Consider the following 18,932-nt stretch of genomic DNA (forward strand, 5'->3'; position numbering starts at 1 on the left):
GGGCAGACAGGGCTGCCTGTGGGTCGTCTGTGTTTCCAAGACCGTAAACAAGTAAAGGAGAAAACAGACAAGATCGTTTGAAATAACACCAAGTGGTAACATAATAGAAGCACAGGTAAGTGTACAGCCTGTGCCAGGCTCCCTTCTGAATGCTGTCGTGTCTGTGTCGGCCCCAAGCTCACAGCAAACCTGAGGGAGAGCATGACCCCCTTTCACAGATGGGAAAATGGAGGCTGAATCGCCTGTTGGAGGGAAATGAGAAGTTGAAGGAGTTGAACGATTTCCCCATTTCCTCGAGCGTCCAGTACGTGGTGGAGACCAGATTCGGACTGCAGGTGACAGCTGGGCTCCAAGTGTGGCCGCGTAATCACTCGCACTGTGGCTGTGAGGGGAGGGATGATGACTTCAGAAAGAGAGTGCTGAGGCTAGAGGAGGGCTCTTCGCACAGGGAGGACGGGGAGCGTAAGTTGGTCACTTAGCTCTTAAACCCGCCCCCTAGCCTTCTGATCTCCTGGCCTCTAAGAGATTGCTGGTGACATTCACCAGCCCTTGGTCTCCGACCAAGGTATGAGATCAGCTAAGTCCTCCTTTTATAGACAAGGTGACACCGAGGCCCAGACTGAAGGAATGGGTCAGGTGGCTTGTTGTTACCAGTTTCATTCGCTGATGAGCCCCACCAGCATAGGCCTGACCTGGCCCTTAGATCCAGGCAAGAGGGACCCTACCCTTGTCCTCACGCATTAAAGGGCCTCTCTCTGGCCCTCTTCCAGCTGTGTATGACCCCCCCAGGGCCAAGGGGAGATAGCCACCCCAGCCTTTATCTCTTTTCTAGACATACTCTGGGTTCCCAGGATTCCTGAAATCCAAAGGTTCCAAGCTGGCTTCCAGGGCCTGTGCAAGCCTCTTGCTGGTATGTTCTCTGGAGGCAGAACACTAGGCCTGGGGGGTAGGCAAAGGGCAGTGTGGAGCATGGGGGTGGAGGGAGCTTGTAAAGGCATGGGATGTCTACACACATGCATGTGGGGTCTGCACAGCGTGGCCTGGGGCTGGGGATGGCAAGGGAAGGGGCCAGCCCTCCCCACTGCCACCATTCTGCACTTCTGGGGGGTCTGAGGTTTCCAAACTGAACCTGGCCTTCCAGGTTGTTGTGAGGTTACTTACATTCATCGAGGAGAGGGATAGAACATGTTAAAAACAATATATTAGCTTGATGTATAATGTTTAAACATTTAGATTTGGGGGGAGGGGGGGGGAGCCCAGACCCCACCAATAGCAGGAGTGGGTCTGGCCTAGCACATAGGAGATATTCAGCATTTATCAGCCAGATGGATTCATCTCATTTAATTTAATCCTCACACAGACTCTACAAGGGAAGTAGGCATCGTCTGTTTTTTATTGATGAGGAAACAAAGCTCAGAGAGATTCAGTGGCTGGTCCGATTTTTCACATTAGAAAGTAGCAGAGTTGAGCCTCCAGTCCCAACATATCTGATTCCAAAACCCATTGCAGTTGGCCTCCTGACAAGTTCGTATCCGATTACTGACACATGAAATGTATCATAACGACTTGGGCACGCCCCATGGTCTTTTTGGATACGCACTGTTTGTATTACATGCAAAAGGAGGCAACAGGGCAGGCGTTAATGCTCCAATGAATAATTGTGGGGAAACTGAGGCCATGAGCCACGACCCAAGGTATCATCAAAGCTTAAACAAACAGAGTCTACTTTTCGTGTAGGACAAAATATCCGGAGGCGGCCAGACCTCCAGATGGTGTAATTGTTACAGCATCCTCAACAAATACCTTCTATCTCATGGTCTGTTCTGGTTATGTATTGGTACCCAACAGACACTCCCCAAATAATAATCATGTTTATTATTTTCCACAGTTTTGCGGGTCTGAAATTCGGCCAGGGCTCAGCTGGGCGGTCCTTCTGATCCATGGGCGTTGACTAGTCACTTGGCCGCGTTCAGCTGATGATTGGTTTCATCTGGAGGACCAAGATGGTTTGGGAAGACCGCAGTGCTGAGCTCAGCCGGGTCCCTAATTCCTTTCCATGAGGTCTTAGGGCTTCTCCAGGGGGGTCTCTCCAGCAGAGTGGTTTGACCTTTTCCTTGGCAGCCATGGATCCAAGAGACCATGGCAGAATCTGCCAGTTTCCTTAAGGGCAAAGTCCGGAAGGCAGAGCATCATTTCCACTGTATTCTGTTGGTCCAATAAGTCACAGGCCAGCCCAGATTTAAGAGGAGGGGAAGTCCAAACAAACTCTTCCTCTTGAAGGAAGAAGGACCAAAGAATCAGTAGCCATCTTTAACTCATCACATGGTCCAGCATGGCTGTTTGAGAGCCAGTCGTCACATTTCAGATTCCAGCCAGCAAAGAGAAAGAGAGGAGTGAGATATCTATTCTCCTGTTTAAGACATTTTCTAGAAGCCACACAAAACATTTCTCACTGGTAAGAACTCACATGGACATACCTAGGATTCGGGAAGAAAGCAGGGAAGTGTAATCTTCATTCTGGGCTGCCACATGTCCTGCTGAAATTAGGGATTCTGTTGACAAAAGGAGAGAGTGGATATTGAGGAAAAACTAGAAATCTGTCGCACTGTTGGATTTTTTTTTTGCTATCAGTAGCCAAACACATACTTAGCGGACATGTTTCAATTCCATTCTTGTCCCTCCTGCAACATCCTCCACGCTGTCACCAAAATAATAACCTTGCCTTCTTAATTATTTTTTTTTATGTTCCTAAAAGGTAAATCTTTTAATCATTCCCATGCCAACAGCAAGTTCTGAAGTTTTTTGTGGGGGGGAACCAGGGGATTTTAATGCCTAAAATAACAATAAACGCGTAGGCACTTTAACAAGCACCATATGAATATATCTTACTCTGTCCTCACAGTAACCCGATGAGAAAGGATCATATATGAGGAAAGAGAAGCCCCGAGAGGTTAAGTGGCTTGCCCCAGGCCACACAGTGAGTAGGTGCAAGGTGGAGATTCAAATCCTCATCCGTCAGATTCCAGGGAGGTGCTGAGGCACCCACACATGTGCAGCCCGGGACCATTTATTGGAAATTACCCTGGAGCACGGACAAGGCCCATGCTTGGAATGTAAGTGCCACAAGAGGTGAACATAAGCCGTGAGCCTGCAGATGCCCCCTCCTTCCTGCGATCCTTTGGCTGGGGTAGTGGGCATATTTCATTAAACTAAGCTGGCGCCAGAAATTCGTGTCATTCCACTTTCTTTATACCCTGAATGAACTCCGGACCATGAGTATGAGTAGGGGACTGTAGAACTGGCTACATTGCTAAGCAGTGGTCAGGATACAGGCCCAGTGACTTCCTGGCCTCTGTGGGCCCAGTGCAAGGAGGCGCCTTCCAGCTCTAATCCCAGTTTCTTCTCGCCTTAATTTTACCCAGCTCCAGAACATCCAGTGGTTCCCAAATTCCCTTCAGTTTTGCCCTGCAGGGCGTGGGGAGGACGGAGGAAGGGAAAGGGACAGACAAGCCTGGGTTCAAATCCTGATTCCCTTTTGGTGAGTCTCAGTCTTTGCATCCGTTAAATGGGAGGAATAATCCCTGCTCTGCTGACTTACTCAGGCGTTAAGGACCACGCAGGACAAGGGATAGGAACAGCCTTTGCAGATCAGAGCTGGTGACCTGTGCAGAACGTACTTCAGCAGATTGCATTGTCTCTTTGGATGGCAGGGAGAGCTGGGGTGGGGCTGGGGGCAGTTTCAGGCAGAGTGCTGCCCCTTCTGGGGGAGCTCCTACCCGCAGCCTCACAGAAGAAGTGGGCCACAGTGGGCAGTTACACATAGATGCGCCCGTCAGGAGACATGATGATTCAGAGCAATGGTTCTGAGTCAAGGGCCAGTCAAACCTGGGTTATAAACCCGGCTCTACCCCTCACTAGCTGAGGGACCCTTGGACAACTCACATAACTCCTTTGTACCTCCATTTTCACGTCCGTCAGGTGGGATTAAAAACACAGCCTGTTGCATTGGCATTTTTGTGAAGAGTGAGAACTTGCCTTTAAAACACTTAAGGGCAGAAGAACTGTCTGACCAGTAGTAATGACAACGGTGATTACATTTTTAATTACATTTTTGAATGCAACCCCAATTAAATATGTCCTGTAGATGTTTCATTGCCTAGTTTAGTAATCCTCACCGTAACCCTAAGACGTAGTTAACGTTATTATTCTCCACTTAAAGAGGAGGAGATGGGGGCACGGTTAGGTTGAAAGCTGCCCAAGGTCACCGTAAGTGGTAGGGGCAGGGTTTGAACCTGAACCCAAACTGCCTGATCCAGAGTCCACCCTGATCAATACCTCACGCGGCTGTTATTACTATTGCCATTGCCACGGTGGCTCTTAGAGTCTGCATCCACTTCCGTAAGTGCCCCAACAGCCGATTGGAGCAGGGGAAGTCACCTGACCCAAAGGCCAACAGCCAATGATATAGCCTGGGGCAAAAGCTCCACCCAGCACAGCTGAGGGTAGTTCGACTGAACCAATCAGCATTAACCAAACCAATCGGCACCCCTCCGGGCTGCCGGTTGGGGTTTGGGTCGAAGAGAGTTGGGTCAAATGCACAAAAGCTGGAAGACCAGGCCAGGTCGGATGGTGCCAAGACCGTATGAAGGCGCAGGGTTAATGAGGAAGCCCAAACCTCCGGAGAGAGGAGGGAAGAGGGGAGACGGTAGGGGAGGTGGAGGCCCGCAGACACCTGCTGCTTAGGAGGCGGAGAGTGAGCTCTGTCCTGGGTCCTGAGCCCTGGGTCCTGAATGGTCTCCAGGCGGCTAAACCACCTTCTGCGAGGCGCGCTCAGAATTCCTGCCTTCCAATCCCCTGCACGTAGTTTGACAACAGCTCCCGTGGCTCCAGTTAACTTGAGAGTTTCAGCCCTTTTCATCCTAAATGAGGCTGGATCAGCCTTCCTCTTCAACCTCAGGGTAAATGCTAATAATGGGAAGTGGCCAATGGAGAGGGGGCAGTAACCCCCTCCGTGTAAGCCCCAGGCGTGATTCTGGCCTGAGGAGGCCAGAAGACACAGCCTGGCCCGGTGCCTGGCTCACGAGAGGCCCAGGTCTGTGCTTGGCCCACTCCCCTGCCTATGATCAGGCTATCACACACCATCTGGGCGGCGGGATGCCAGGGCAGGCTGCTCCCCTGCACCCCAGGTTCATACATCCATATGCATTTTGTGTTGCCTACGCACCTCAATTTTAACCTGTTCCAAACACAACTTCCCACCATGCCTCCCCAAAGCATCCCTCCTTGCAGGACTTCCATTTCAGGAAATGCCAAACCTCCCTGTCTAGTTGCTGAGATTAAACACCTTGGCGTCATCCTGACCCCCCTGCTGGTCTCCTACCCCAACATTCTTTCAGCCAACAAATCCCGTTGGCTCTACCCGGCAGACATTTCCAGAAACCGACCACCTCTGTGGTTCCAGAGACATGCTCACCTTGACCACCCCGGTCTGGTGGGTGAAAACAAAAGCCGGATCTTCCAATCCCTTTTCTCAAAACCCACCGATTACTCCCCCTCTCACTTGGGAAAAACAAAGGTCTTTACAGGCCTTCATGGTCTGCCACTCTGGCCTCACCGGTTTCCCATGGCTGCCTCCCTGGCATCACCTGCCAGCCCTGTCCCCCACTCTCCCTCTGCTCCAGCCACACAACGTGCTCGCTGTTCTTGGAAGGAATGTTCCCACCACTGGGCCTTTGCATGTGCCATTCCCTCTGCCTTGAATGCTTCTCCCTCTTGGCTCCTCCCTGACCTTCTTTGGGTCACCTTGGCAGAGAGCCCTTCCCTGGGCATCTTACTAATGATTGCCAGCCACCCTCATCCACTTCCCTGCTTAATTTTTTTTCTGTAGCACGAGTGCTACATGTCACAATCAGACTTGCTGCCCGTTGTCCTTTCTGTTGACCATCCATCTCCTGCACTCGACTGTGTGAGCTGCGTGAACGCACAACTTAGAACACGACCCCTGGCATGAAGGAGGTGCTCCGTGAATCTTTGTCGGAAGAACAAAGGAGCACACAAAGTAGGACTTTCTGGAGACACCCTGGCCCAGCTGTCACCCTCCAGGTGTTCCCAGGCTACTCACTCACCTCCTTGATCCTTTTAAGGGGTAAGCCCCAAGGCCCTATCCCCAAACAAGAGAACCAAGGAGACAAGTCAAGGAGGGATTAGGACAAATGCGTGGCAATTTCTTTTTGAATATAACTGTTTTTGCCTTAATACAAAAGTCCTGTGTCCCAGCTGTTGGCTCTCCTGTCAAATCACGTTCCAGCCCAAGAACTCGGCGCTGGAGTTCTGTGTTCCAGCCAAGGATCTGCTGTCACGGAATCACTGATGAGCCGCGTGGGCTTTCCAGGAGGCTCCCAGGGAAGCTGGGGCGCACCACCTGCCTGCAGCACGCACCTTAAACCCCCTCACACTGAAGGGACTCCGTGTTGCTGATTGATGAGGCTGGTACCAGGTAGTGGGGTCGTCGTACGATTCTCTGCACTTTTCTGTAGTTTGAACATTTCCCTAGGAGCAGAAACAGAAACGAGGGTGTCTTCTCTGAAGCTCCTCTTCCCGGACACATGCCCAGAGGACTTGCGATCGCCCTTCCCTCTCCACTGTCACCACCCACAACTTCTCTCTTCCCCTCCCCTCTGGTTTGACAAGAGATCAGTTCAGCTCTACTTACTAGCTGCTGCTTGGCCTACCGGAGTCATCTGAGGACACTTAGAAACCTTTGATGCCTTCTGGTCTCCCCACTTCCCAGGATTTGGAGCCAAATGGTCTGATGTGGGGGCGCTGGGCACTGGGTGTAGTAAATGCTCCCCAGGCAATTCTGGAATTTTCTCAAGTTGAACAACCATCTTGTCAACCAAGGCCAATCCCTGATTTTTTTTTTTTTTTTTTTTTTTTTTGCTGCACCCAGGGGCCTCCCGTTAACAGGGGCCAGCTTTCTTGGGAGGCCGTTTAGCAACACCTTTTGTTACCTGAGCCCATCCCTGGGGTCCCAGCACAAGTGACTTAAAGAGTTATTTCTTTCAAACCCAGACAATGTACTTCATTCACCACCAGGGTGCCTGGTGGATGGCGTTCTTTCCATTACCTTATGCAACATGGGTTCACTGTCATCATTTGAAAAGCACAGAAAAGCACACAGGAGCCGACCGCAGCTTCACTCTGGCCCAGTGATTCCTGAACAGAAAGGATCCATTGTCACCAAGTCAACTTTAAGGGAGCAGCTAAAAAACACATTCAAAGGGCCCTGATGATAATGAGTATGCTAATATGATTTCCATTGGGTGCCCATGTTACCTCCAAAAACACTGTCTGACCTTCCTCGTGGATTCAAAGCTTCCATTGAAGTCAACGGGGGATTTGGGTTAAAATAACATCAAAGTTTTCACTTAAATGGACGAAACTGGGGAGTTGTGCATTAAGGGTGAGTTTCACATCGGCCCTGACACTGCTGACCTTGAGGGGGAAATGCCTTCCCTGGTAGGGTGTGAGTGGAGCTTTCGGCCAAGCAGCTGTTGCCTTTGGGTGGGTCGAACCAGCAAGCGTTAAATGGGGGTCCCCTTCTCCATGACCAATGAGCTCAGGAGGCCTGGGTTCAAATCCCAGCTCTCTATTCATTAGCCAGTTGACCTTAAGCAAGGCAAATCACTTCTCTGGTTGAGCCTCAATGTCCCCATGTGTAAAATAGCACAGAGGAAACATACTTTGCAGGATTGCTTGCGAGAATGAAGTGTCGCTCGGTGTATATTTATGAGCTGCTTCCTGGGTGCTGGGGAGCGCTGTCTGGGTGCTGGGGAGACAACTATGAGCAAAACACATGAACTCTGTTCTCACTGGAGCCCCCATTCCGGTGGGAGAGGAGAGAGACGCCAAACACAGGCCCAGAAATAATACATAAGTGGTGATAAGTGCTACGGAGAAGGAAAAGTCCCAAGGAAAGGGACAGACCCAAACTCAAATCCCAACTCACCCCTTGCCGGCTGTGTAACTCTTGGGAGAGTAATTTTCTCTCCCTGACCATCTTTTTATATGTTCGGTGAGATCCATTGATCATTTCTCTACCCATTGAACAAATATTTATAGGATTCTGTCTTGAGTCAGGCATTCTTGTGCATATTGGAGAGCTGGCAAGGAATAAAACAGACAAAAATCCTTGCCCTTGGAAATTTAAACTCTAGAGGAGAGAAACAGACACAGGATATATATATATATATATATATATATATATATGGTAATGAAGGAAAAGGAAAAGCAAGTAAGGTTAAGGGGTGGAGACTTATGGAGAAGGGTGCCTTTTATGTAGGCTGGTCAGGGAAGGACTCTATGGGGAGACGACATTTATTGTGAGGCCTGAAGGTCTTTGGGGAATTAGTCCTGTGGGCCTCTGAAAGAAGAGTGTTCCTCGGCCAGGGGAGAAAGCAAGGGCAAAGGCCCTGAGGTAGGACCGAGCGTGGCTGTTGGGAGGATTAGAGAGGCAGAGACAAGGTACGTGTAAGCACCTGGCACAGCGCCTGGCTCCTGAGTTAGAGTTCAATAGATCGTGGTTACCGACTGTGCCCCTTTCGCGCAAGATGAGGATAAGTCTCTGCTTCCCAACGTTCTTGGGGGTTCTGCAGATTGGTGACCTTTTCCTTCGCTTTTCTTCTCTTGTTCTCTGAGTGAGAACCAGCAAATCACCCTCCCCGGGGCCTGCCTCTGTCTCCAGTCTGAGCCAACAGGAATGGTGGCCATGTGGCTGTGGTGCTGGGGGGGGGGGGTGTGTGTGTCATGAACGATGGCCATTAAATAATAATGGCCGCATCTTGAATTTCTTTCCTCTCCGCAGCCTTACAAATTAGGCGCCCTGGAAACGCTGTGCCCGTTGCCAAGATGTGCCTCCATCTGGGGTGAAAGGCAACATCTGCTAAACAGCTGCATCTTGTTTAAGGGCTGGTACTTAATTAAATTACTCCGCTCCGGTAGGGGCAGGCGGAGCTGAGCAGGAAGTCACAGGCATGTGTCCCCACCCCTCCCCAAGCTGGCCCAGAACCCCTTTCCCGTGGTGTCCCTCCACGCACCTGGTCGTTGATCCCACCAACCTGGACAGCCACATATTTGCAGGACACTCACTCGTGCTGCCTCCTCACCCTTCCCCGAGCCGCCCCTCCAACATCTCAGACCTTCCAACATCTCAAACAGCAACATGTCCTCCACGAGGCCTTTTCCAACATCCCAGCCTCAGTGAATCACGTCCCATGAGCCCGCGGGGTACTTTGCACCGGGACATTCGTTACCGTTACATTGCAGGGTCAGGGACCTGCCGTTCTGTGAGCTCCTTGCGGTCGGAAACCACGTTTAATTCGTCTTTATAAGCCCAGCATTGTGCCTGGCTCCCCATAGACACTTAATAAGTGTTCGGTTAATGAATGGATGGGTGAAGGGATGAGGAAAGGAGGGCAGAAAGAAGGGATGGGTGAACAGATGGATCCACCTGCTACCATGTAGATCCAAGCCGCTGCCATTCCTTCCGGGGACAAACACCGCAGTCTCTTACTGGCCTTCCAGCTTCCACACGTGCCCCACTCCCCCATAGTCCACTGTACTTAGAGCACCCAGGATCTTTTAAATATGGAATTACATTACATCACTCACTGTTTAAAACCTTCCAGTAGCTTCCACGTTCCCAATCCTAGCCGACAAACCCCTGTAGGATCCAGCCCCTTCCTGCCCTTCTGATCTCATCTCATTTTCCTGTCCTCCAATTGCTTTGGGAACCAGCCAAGCTCTCTCGCCCTTTGAATCTGCTGTTCTCTCTACCTGGGACTGTTCTCCGCCCCCGGCTGTGAACCTGGCATCCTATCAGTCCTCAGGTGCGGCTTTCATGCTACCTCCTCAGAGAGGCCTCTCTTGACACTCCTCGTCAAAATGTCCACCATCTTGATCCCCAAAGCCAAAGGGGCCAGAGCGAGACATCCAGAGCGTTGGCCGCTGGTACAGACCTGCCCCACCCCAGGGCCGGCCGCAAGCCACCCCTTCTCCCAAGGGGCTCACTCCTCCTCTCCATCAACTGATGATCCCTCATGAATGGGCTTGTCTGGAGCTGCTGCAATTAAACCATCGGAGCAACATTGGACCATTTGTTTACTATGGCACTTAGAGCTGGAATGGCTTGTTGTTTTGACGGTTTCTATTTTCAGCTCCATTTCCTGGGGGTAGCGGGGAGAGGGTAGGCAATGAATCCTGGTCTATTCAAGCAAAAAGATGCTTCAGTGAATCCTAACATTTCAGAATCACAAAATTCTAGAATCATTTTCATGGGAAGCGAGAACAGTAGAAATGTGTAATTTTAGTTAGAGGTTCTTAGAGTCGTGGAATTCTAGAATCGTACACAACGCAGATTAGTATCTTAGTGTCAAACCAGTTTAGCCTCAAAGCCTCAGAGGGATGGGCTCTCAGAGATTCTCTCGCTTCGCCGAGGTCTCTGCTCCAGTGTCGCGCTCCAGAAGCCCTCCTCCGATGACCTTACCTACGAGGAGCGCCTACGCCCACACCCTGTCACTCTCCATTGTTTTATGCGGCTTCATATTTCTTCATCGCTCTGCTCATCACCTGACATCCGATGTAGTTCTCTCTGCTTATTTGCTTATTGTCTGTCTCCCCCACATGTTGGATAGAGGTCAGGAACTCTGCTTTGTTCACAGCCTAGCAAGTGCTTCGAAAATAGTGGCTGACGTGCCGTAAAGATTTAAAAGAGAGAGAGAGAGAGAGAGAGAGAGAGAGAAAAGAAAAGGAAAGTCTATTTATCCAACAAATATTTATCGAGTGCCTACTTTGGGTTGGCCTCTCAGAGATAACCATGTCCCGGGATGGAAGGTAGGTCTGTTTGCAAGCCAAATCCTATTGGTGTTTAGACACCCAGAGAGAGCACTGCGCTGAAAAGGATTCTCAGGGCTCATCCAAGCTCCGTGGGGGAGGGCGATCGATCAGCGATGTCTGGCATGGACCCAGCAAGGGAGAGAGGCAGCTGTCTCCACGATGGGCTCTTATCTTACCCTCGACAAACTGAAGTCCCGAAGCCGGTGGGAGGGCACCAGTGTGGGCCCTTCCGGGCTGGTTCCCGAACCTGAGTCTCTCTGGGGCATGGGTTGCATGCCCTGCCTCCTCACCCGGCCCTTTGGCTTTCCCTCCGCCCAGGCCTTCCCGGGAGCGAGGGGCTGCTGGAGTGCCTGGCCTTGAACCCCAGCCTGGGAACCCAATTCTGGAATGCTGCCTGCACACACAAGCCGGTTATTTTTAAAAATCCAAAAAGAAAAGGAAGAAAGAGCAAACTCACTGCTTCGGTCTGTGCACCAGCCCCAGCTGAGAGAATAGAGGCTTGAAAGGAACAAAGAGTTTCCTCAAACACAGCAGATCAAGGGCTTGGCTTATGTGGTAACCGGTGACCGACCACCGCGCTTTGTGACCGAGCCTTCAGAAGGCGCTTGGGCCTTGGTTCCTGCTGCAGTCTGTGGGGGAGGGGGAGCCGGGAACACCCTCCCCACCCCCACCCCACCCCAGGTCAGGCTGCTTACAATGACGGGCTCCTAGAACCCTAAGGGTCAGGGTCTCAAAGGCCCTCTCAGAGCCTGTCGTCTGCTACCCTTGGTCACACGGGCAGACGAAGCCCTGGAGGGGCTCCAGGTCACGCAGGGAGCCGTGGGCCAGGGCACTCCCCTTCTTCCCGCGTCCCCTTTCAGGGAGGTGGAGGCCAGTTAGGTGAATCCAACTGCCCTTGCCTCTTGTACCCAGCAGGGCTGCCTGGGAAAGCCTTTTCAGAATCTCTCCCAGCCACTAAAACTTCCTGTTCCCTTCCCTCCGCAGATTTCCCCTTTTGGGGTGCCTGTGGGGGAGGGGTTTTACACCTAGGTCCCCAGGGTCAGCCCTGACTGGTGAGTTCTGAGGTCTACAGAAGGATCGCAGTTGAGCCCTAGACTCCACCATGGGTGACGTCTACCCCCGTTCCCGTGAGGGTAGCGATCTGGGCGCTGTGCCAAGGCCTTTACGGGCGGGTGTCTCACAGCGGGCGGCCCAACAGCCCGCGATTGGGTATCACCGTCCCCCACCGTGTAGGCGAGAAAACCAAGACGTGCATGACGTGCCCAGGGTGACGTGGCGGTGATTGGCAGAGCCGATGCTTGAACTCGGGTCCTTCTGTTGACCTCTGCCCTCTGCCCCCATTCCCCCCGGATGTCAAAGGTCAGCAGGGTTTAACGGGAATCACGGGCCTGAGGCAGGTGCCAGAGGGCCCGGGCTGGGGACGAGGAACTTCCCTCCATCAGATGCCATCCTGCACACGAGTCACGCGTTTGTCCCCAGCACACGCTGGCCTTCAGCCTGAGGGTGGCACAGGCCCATCCGGTCTCCTTGTTCCCCCCGCCCCGTGTGTCATCATCCGCCTGTGTCTCTCTCCCATGGTTCTTCCCTACCCCACCTGTCAGTCTGTGTCAACTCCATTCTGTGGGCCTCTGGCCTCATGGCCTCCTCCCACTCTGCCAATGTCCCGCTCCCGTGTCTCCTTTCCCCACCCCCCACCCCGCTTACATCTGTGTGCTGCTTTCTGCCCCCGTATTCTGTGTCCCCCCTGATCTTCTGCCCGAGCTCGTGTCTCTGTCACCAGCCTGTCTCTGTAGGGGACACATGTCTCTCCCTTTCTCCCCAGAGCGATGTCTCTCCCTCCCTCCCTGTCTCTGTCTCTCTTCTTCTCTCTGTCTCTGTCTGCCTCCATCTTTGCAGCCTTCCTCCCCTCCTCCCCTCTCCCCTCCCCTCCAGAGCCTGCGCCTTCTCTCTCACACCCTTCACGCTGACGTGTAATATTCCAGTAAAGCCCAGTTTCGCTGTAAGGGGACAAGGAGGGATTGGTCAGGGATACTCCGAAAGGTGGATCTGGGGCAGGGTCATGTAAAAGGGAACTGAGCCAGCCTTCCTTTCTTCCTCGGAAATGACTGGCTGCTTTCCTGAGAGGCAGACAAGAAAGTCCCTGAATAGGGATTTAAAGCACTAAGCTCTGATTCCTTCTTTTTAATATTTATAAAGAGAGAAAGGGGATAATTTCAGGAAGATCATTTCAAGGCGAAAACCCACATATTTTCAATAGAATTATTCCAAAAGCCCCTTTCCGGCTCATTGGAGTGTATAATTTTGTAAGTTAAAGACACGAGGCCTGGTTTCCAAGTTCCCTAAAATGACGCAGCTAAGTGAGGGCCAGAAAGGAAGTGTAAGATGAGAAGGGGGGGGGATGGCGCAGAGGAGAGGGACAGGCTTGTTCCAGGGCCCGACGGGCCACACGTGGGCCAAGGGACAGCGGCAGCCCAGCGTCCTGCCTGACCCTTCTCTCCTCTGCCCGTGCTCCTCAACCAACCAGTCGAACTCAAGGTATCACCACCGTCAAATACAATTGTGCCCCCAATCCTGAGACCGCTCCCGCAGTCCAGACCCACAGAACCAACTGCCCCTAGGGCAGAGGGCTCACAGGCCCAGAGCCACCACTGTCTTCCTTCCTGCATCTCTGCTGTCCTTGTCTTTCCTCTCAGCCACCCGGTGTCCTGAGCTGGCAAGCCGGGAGTCCTCCCTGGGTCCTCCATCACCCCTGCCACCTCTAGGTGGTTGACAAGGCTGTTGACCACCCCTTCCCTCTGGAGTCTCCTTCCTTCCACACTCCCATTGACTAAGCTTGGGCCTCAGCATCCCTGGTCTAGACCACCGACCTGGCTCCGGGGCGAGGGTCAGGGCCGTGGGCCTGTGTACAGGCAGACAGAGCGGCCTTCCTGAAGCTCAGCTGTAAGGACAGTCCTCTCTTCCCCAGGAACAGTCACAGCCCCCCACCACGTCCAGAGTGCAGACAAAGCCTCCCACTTCTGCATCCATGGTCTAGCGACGATCCAACAACTTGATTTCCTCATGTTCACGCTCCCACCACAAACTTTCACTGCAGCGTGGCCCAAATGAACCTCTCTTTCGTGTCTGCCCCAAAGGAATAAGAAGCGTTTTCCTACGTCCAAGCCTTGGCTGAGTCTCCTCTCTCCCCCCGGAAGGCCGCCCTGCGGTCTTCACATGTGTAGCTCCAACCCCCCCTCAAAGTTCGTCTCCAATGGCACCCACCTGTGAGGCACGGATCTAATTGCTCATTGCCCTTCTCTGTGCAGTTTCTTTTTCTTTCTCTTTGACCCACGACATTTCACTTTGACCTTGAGGTGGGCTGCGAGGCCTGAGGGCAGGTGAACTCTGGGGCTCAGACGTTTCCCCAAACCAAACCAAGCTGGATTCTGTGGCTCTGATGGGTTCCTCAAAATTGTTACCCTGCTGATAATGACTGTTGCCATTGCAAAGATCAATTACTGAGTACTTACTCAGTACTGTGCGCTAGGTGGCTGGTGTCGACAGACACCTACTAAGTGCTTCGTACACATGATCTCACATAGTTCGTGATGACCCAGTGTTGTGGGGACTTTTGTCACCTCGGTGGTCCACACGAGGGAACTGAAGTTGGGAGAGGGGCAGCAGCCCGTGCAACGTCACACTGTGAGTCAGAGGATCAGGACTCTGGCAAGGCCAGCCCAACGCTGGAATCTTTGTGTTTCACCTCAGGCACACTGAGAATCCTGACATCTCGGTACCAGCAGGAACTGAGCCATGTGGTACCTGACTCAGCCCCACTAGAGAAGACCTACTCACCATGAGGCCAAAGCCACATTCCCCTCCCTTGGGCCCTCGCTTCCCCATCTTCTCGATGGTCAAGTTCCTGTTTGAAAAGCATGGACCTTTTCACTGCCACCTCCGCCACCCTCAGGGATCACAGCTTGCCCTCTTTTCCCCAGAGAAAAGCACGGCTGGGAGAGGTGGAGCCCAGAACTTCAAAAGAAGCCCACAGGAGCCAAAGCAGCGCCCTTCCACTATCTTGCCCAGCACCAGACTGGGTTTGGCTTGGCCGGAGCTCTTCCCAAGTCCACCTGTGAAAGCCCTCAGGAACGCTGCCATGGTGACTCTTGCCCAGGGCTGCCTCCTCATTTGCAGACTCTAGCTTCATTTCTCACCAGGGCGTCTACACCAGCCTCCTCACCGGTCTCTCTGCTTCTACTCTAGGCCTCACCCACACAGCAGCCTTGTCTGTTTTAAACAAATGCACAAAGTCTTTCTAGTTCTTAAAGCCCTCCATGGGTTTCCATTACAATTAGAGTAAAGCCCAAACTGCTCATCCTGGCCCCCCAGGCCCTGTCTTCTCTGACTCCCTGGGCTTCAGGCACATTAGCCTTCTAACAGTGCCTGGGACAAACCAGGTTCTTTCCTGCCTTGGGGCCTTTGTTCTTGCTCTTTTCCTAGTTCCTTTCTTGGATTCTTCCTTCCCCTTCTTCAGTTCAAAAATCATCCCTTTTCCAAGGCTTTTCCTCATTCCAATGATCCATAGTAGCTTCTGCCCTGCACACATTCACTCTAGCAATGCAGTTCACTTCCCTGTATTGTGCAGTTGGATATTTGGGCCGTCCCTAGTGTATTGTCCATCAGAGTCAGCAAAATGGCAAACTGGGAAGCTCTAAGCCCCCGTCCCTCTCATGGAAGCATCAAAAACAAACACAAAAATCTAGAAACTGGGTTGAACCAGTATAATAGCTCTGGAAAAGAGTCAAAGGTTTACAGCAACCAGCTGACCATCCAGTCAAGAAAAGGCCACCCTCAAAACAGCGTAGAAGGTTCGTGGTAGTTACTCTAGCCCTTGTCCCCTCCCCTCCCTGGAAAAACAGTGTTCTTGGGCTGGACAAGGCAGCAGTCTAGTTCCCGACTGCCTCCCTCAAATCAGAGTTTGGGAAGCAGATCTTATTTGCAGCATTCTAACCTGATGAGTGCTTCCTGAAGGGATGGTACCTTTTTCATCCAACTTGGATCTCAGGCAGGAAGAAGCAGCAGGCATTGCTTATGAAAACTGCAGGGAGACTATAGACCCACAGATGCCTGGGTCCGTGGATGGTCTATGGTATGTGCCCACCCATAAGACCTTGTGCCAGGCATTTTGATTGGATGTTCAATTGGTTACTATGAGCCTCTGACTGTTTTCCAGGGCCCCTATATTAGTTCGGTGCAGTTTCTAGTTTTTATTTTTGTTTTGTTTTGATGTTTCCGTGGGAGGGATGAGAGCTTGGAGCTCCTAGTCTGCCATCTTGCTGCCTGTGATGATGAGCAATGGATTTGAGCTGAAGGAAGAAGACAAGACAATTGAAATTATCGAGTCTGGGGGCGCCTGGGTGGGTTAGTCGGTTGAGCGTCCGACTTCGGCTCAGGTCATGATCTCGTGGTCCGTGAGTTCGAGCCCCGCGTCGGGCTCTGTGCTGACGCTCAGAGCCTGGAGGCTGTTTTGGATTCTGTGTCTCCCTCTTTCTCTGACCCTCCCCCATTCATGCTCTGTCTCTCTCTGTCTCAAAAATAAATAAACGTTAAAAAAAGAAAAGAAATTATCGAGTCTGAAGAGCGGAAAGAAAAAAGAATGAAGAAAAGTGAACAGAGCTAAAAGACTGTGGATACCATTAAAGGAGCAATATATGGATTATGAGAGTCCCATAAGAAGAGGAGAAAAAAGGGGCAGAGAGCTTATTTGAAGAAATGATGGCCAAAACCTCCTAAATTCAATGAAGTATATGTATCTGCAAATCCAAAAGGCTGAACCAACCCCCAAGTAGAATATATGCTGATCCACACCGAGGTGCGTTATAATCGAACTGTAAAAAGCCCAAACAGAAGCCAAAATCTTGAAAGCAGCATGAGAGAAGTGACTCATCACATACAAGGGATCCTCAGATACAGTTATCAGCCTATTAGCAGAAATTTTGAAGGCCAGCGGGCAGTGAAGGGATACACTTGTAGTGTTAAAACAAACAAACAAACAAAAAACCTTTCAACTAAGAGTTCTATATCAAAAAGGAAAAAAAAATCTATATTCAGCAAAGTTGTCCTTCAGAAGTGAGGTAGAAATTAAGATATTTCAAGATCAGGGATGCCTGGTGGCTCAGTGGGTTGAGCAACCGACATCAGCTCAGGTCATGATCTCACAGTTTGTGAGTTTGAGCCCTGCGTCGGGCCCTGTGCTGACAGCTCAGAGCCTGGAGCCTGCTTTGGATTCTGTGTCTCCCTCTCTCTCTCTCTCTGCCCCCCCCCCCCCACTCATGCTCTGTCTGTCTCTGTCTCAGAAATAAATAAACATTTTAAAAAATTTAAAAAAAAAGAAATTTCAAGATCAACAGAAGTTGAGGGAGTTCACTACCATGAGACCTGCCCTACAAGTTTTGCTAAGGAGAGTCCCTCAGGTTGAAATAAAAAGATACTACACCTCAAAGCTGTAGAAGTAAAGACCTCTAGGAAAGGTAAATAATTGGGCAAATATAAAGCAAATATTATATAATTTTGGTTTGTGACTCCATTTTTTATTTTTATTTTTTTGTGACTCCATTTTTAAAATTTTCTACAAGGTTTAAAAAACACACAAATAAAACATTCTTATAAATCTATGTGAGGGGGTATGTAATGTAAACATGTAATTTGTGACATCAGTACCATAGCTGTATTGGAATAGAGTTTTTGTAGGCAATTGAAATTAAGTTGGTAGGAACTCAATTAGATGGTTATAACTTCAGGATGTTCTACATAATCCCCATGACAACCATTAGCAGATTTATATTTTATAGGCATTTCTATAGATATCATAAATATCTATAGAATATACACAAAAGGAAATGAGAAGGGAATCGAAATGTGTCATTACAAAAAAAAATCGACTGAACACAAAACAGGAAATAATGGAGAAAATGAGGGACAAAAAGGCTATACCATACACAGAAAACAATAAAACGACAAAAGTAAGTTCTTCCTTTGCAGTGAGTACTTTAAATAAAAATGGATTAAACTCTCCAATCAAAGAGCATAAATAGAGTGGATTTAAAAAAACAGGGGCGCTTGGGTGGCTCAGCAGGTTGAGCATCCAACTTCGGCCAGGTCATGATCTTGCATTCTTGGGTTCAAGTCCCACATCAGGCTCTGTGCTGACAGCTTGGAGCCTGGAGCCTTCTTCAGATTCTATGTCTCTTTCTCTCTGTATTCCTCCCCTGCTCACACTCTGTCTCTCTCTCAAAAATGAATAAGCATTAAAAAAAATTTTAATAAAAAAAATATATCCTAGGCTGTTACAAAAGACTCACATTGGATCCAAAAACCCAAATGGGTCAAAAATGAATGGATGGAAAAAGATACGCAATTCAAGTAGTAACCAAAAGAGGGCTGGGGCAGCTGTACTAATATCAGACAAAATAGACATTAGGCCAAATGCTGTTACAAGAGACAAAGAAGGACATTATATATCGATAAAAGTGTTGACTCGACAAGAGACTATAACAATAATAAATGTATATGTAGCAAACAGCAGGGCTCTAATTCGTTGCCTGTTACATGCCCTGAATGGTAGTTCCACGCAAGCAAGAACTGGATCTGGGTTTCTCACTGCTTTACTCCAGTGCCAGGCACTGCTTTCCATTCTCACTGCTCCCTGCATGTGATCAGCAGCAAAGCAGACCAAGTAGGATCTAGGAATTGTTACCAACCCTCAGGCAGGGGTGTTGGCCACTGGCTGTCCTCAGCTCTCCCAGTTGCCTCCTCTCACCACCCCCCTCAGGAGTCTAAGATTCTTCCCCTGCCCCACCCCCCCACCCCCCAACCCCCACCCCCCCACCCCCGCTTATGGCCAATCGTGAAGGTGAAAAGGAAAGTGTTTAGAATCTCCCCAGCCAAGCCAGAAGCCAAGGACTTGTGGCCACACAGCAAGAAATCCATTGGAGTTCAACCAGTCTGACTGGTTTATGGTATCTATGAAGACATTGAGGCCCAGAGAGGGCAGGGGGCCA

General features: G+C 50.6%; 1 long non-coding RNA gene across 1 annotated transcript; it reads right to left on the reverse strand.

Moving 5' to 3' along the window:
- Nucleotides 1-6,213: 6,213 nt before the first annotated feature.
- On the reverse strand, nt 6,214-8,202 carry LOC122496468. The gene is made up of 2 exons (XR_006300819.1): nt 7,127-8,202; nt 6,214-6,549 (listed from the first exon to the last, which is right to left on the reverse strand). It is a non-coding gene; the product is annotated as an uncharacterized LOC122496468 (long non-coding RNA).
- Between the last annotated feature and the right edge of the window lie 10,730 nt (nt 8,203-18,932).

Source organism: Prionailurus bengalensis, chromosome A3 (assembly GCF_016509475.1).
Source record: "Prionailurus bengalensis isolate Pbe53 chromosome A3, Fcat_Pben_1.1_paternal_pri, whole genome shotgun sequence".
Lineage (NCBI taxonomy): Eukaryota > Metazoa > Chordata > Mammalia > Carnivora > Felidae > Prionailurus > Prionailurus bengalensis.